Consider the following 2,740-nt stretch of genomic DNA (forward strand, 5'->3'; position numbering starts at 1 on the left):
CTAATTATAATTATTTCTAATTTCATCAGCAGGCCACACAGAAAGATCTTGTAAATGGTCTTCAGCAGCAAAAACAAGGAACTCTGAATACGGCAATGGATGCAAATGCAAGTCAGCCAAAGTTGTGAAAACGTGCCCGTAGATGCTGGCCTCTGACACCGATTGCAACATATTAGTTACTAACAGAATGTGAACTTCTTTAAGCTGGGCACAATTATCCAGCCTGCCAAACTTTAGCCCAGTTCCTTCAAACTCTAGCAAAGAGTTCTGTCTGCCTTGAAATGCTGGCGGCAAAGGTCCATTAGAATGCTGTCCTGACAGCCTTGGGTAATGAGAGAGCCTGTGGAAACTTTACTAAGAAGGCGTTTCTCACTGAAGCGCTTGATAACTTGCTGAAGAGCTCGTGCCTTTGTCCTTACCAGGGTCTTCAGTTTATAAAGGAAGTTTTCAAAAACGAAGGCTGAAAAGTCATCAGGAGGGCCAAATCTTCTGGCGTCGTCAGCTAGGTGCAACAATGAGTGCACGTTATAGACATAGATCCCCTTTCCATATAGGGAGCCAGCCTCAGCTACAAACTCTTGAAGAAAGTGCTCCGCCAAGTGCACTGCGTATTCTGGGCATGCAAGGATAGCAATAGCAGCACTAAGCTTCATAGACAGGTCGTAAAACTTCCTTTCCAAATTTCCTTTGAGGACAAGCGGTACGTAGTAGAGTAGAAAGTTCCTAAACTCAACTGCTTTCCACTGCTCCAAAAATTGCAGTGATCGTGACTTGCGCTTCATGTCACTTGGAATATACAAACCAAAACTAGCAAGCATCGTGGATAAATGAAGCTTTGACTGTGACGACATATTTGAAGCTGATGGCTGTTTAGACGCCCCGTAAAAAACGAGTAGTTTCTATATTACCCGCAAACAAACCAGATGCATATAATCTAGTGGCAACTGCGTGACCATCCCAACACCTAAACACTGCAGTGGAGACTCGCTATGGTGGTAATGTTCTTCGGCAAAGCTTCTGAAATCTTCATCAGTGTGCAAGGGACTGTCATGACAATGAAAAATGATTTTCCTGTCAAGTTCAGAGTAACACCTTTTTGAGTGCATCTTTCACATCCAAAATAGACTTTATGGCCCTTAATGCATTTGATGCAAGGCCTTCCTGGGGCATCACACACAAATGCATGGATTTTCACAGCATAGACCTTGCCATTGTACATAAGGCCCTCCTCAAGCCGCTTCGTCATTTCGGGGACAAAATCGCTTAAGTATGAGGTCATATCCCCAGGCTTGCTGTCACCCTCGTAGAGAGCATCAACAAATGGAGAAGAGTGTGAACTTTACAAGCACGAGAATCGGCCAAAATTGTTTTCCCGAGCTGCTGGAGAGCGGAAGGCCGTTTACGTTCACAGTGAGTGACAATGTCCGACAATCTGCAGGAACATGTGCAACATGTTCTTCTAGAGAACGAGAAATTCCAAAATAGCGGTAATGACCATCGGTGATGACTGCGGGATCAGTAGCCTCTGCGTCTTTAGCAATGTTCTAGTATTCGTGGGTAACTCTGGTTGGTATGGCTTCAGTACTTTAAGCAGAGAATTCAGGTGTGAAGCAGGCAATCGACTATTAATAGCCCATACACGCAAGTCGTACTCTAGAGACTGAGTAGCGGCACTAGACTCAGGTGTCATCCTAACTTCACACTCAACCAACACGTCATCGTCAGTAATCCGCGACAAGTCTGATGTTGCCCTCCCTATGTCGGAGATGCTGCTAGAGGTGCCAAAATTCGACAAGTGGGAACTGCGGCTTTCATCTGCGTCCTCGGCGCCGGCACCGATCAAGAGGATAAAAGAACTTTATGGACGAAAAGGCGTATGGATCCTGCTCTGCTCCTGTTGCGCACAATCTGCTGTTACGACCATAATCAACAACTGCCAAGCAATTTTGTAGTTCGCCGTGAGCAGCCCCTGCTATTCTTCGGCGTCGTTGCCGAGTGGACACTTCACTTAGCGAACACTTCATTCTCTTCATGATACAACGAATGTAGCACTTGACACTGTCACGAAGGGCATGGATAACATATATACACTACTAGCTTTGTGCCAACCAACTCGTGTCACAACACAACAATGAAAGTCCAGAAATCACTTACCATTGAGGTCATCCTCTGGGCAAGACCACACGCACGCACGCGCACGCACACGCACGCGCGCGCGCACACACACACACACACACGCGCGCGCGCACATACACACGCACACACGCGCGCGCGCACGCACGCACGCACGCACACACACACACACACACACACACACACACACACACACACAAACACACACACAAATACAGGCTCGAGTAAAACTCTCTGGTGGTACACAACAGAGAATGAGATGGGTGGTGTTGAAACGGAAGTCCATCCTCCGCCTGCCTCTGCCTTTTTAAGTGCCAAGGCTTCACTTCAGTCCGAAGCTTCCCCACATGGTGCACATTATTACTCCAAATCTGTCTGACTATACACTTCCTTGACGGAGATGCGGTGTCGCTGATTTCAGTAGCGACTTTCTCAAAGTATTCGAGGGTAAGTGCGCAACACAGCCGTAAGAACAAGCTGCTCCGCCATCGAAACCGTCACTTCAAGCTTTCAGTTGCTGTGCAGCGTTGAAACCCCATTGCCCGTAAATGTGTACGGCCGTTAGTAAAAGAGGCGCAAGAGGCCGTATTAGGAATAGAAAGAAGAC

General features: G+C 47.1%; 1 pseudogene; it reads right to left on the minus strand.

The window, feature by feature from the left end:
* On the minus strand, positions 1–2,033 carry LOC149366202 (uncharacterized; annotated as a pseudogene).
* Between the last annotated feature and the right edge of the window lie 707 nt (positions 2,034–2,740).

Source organism: Amblyomma mixtum, chromosome 1, assembly GCF_055824585.1.
Source record: "Amblyomma mixtum isolate Tamu chromosome 1, ASM5582458v1, whole genome shotgun sequence".
Classification (NCBI taxonomy): domain Eukaryota; kingdom Metazoa; phylum Arthropoda; class Arachnida; order Ixodida; family Ixodidae; genus Amblyomma; species Amblyomma mixtum.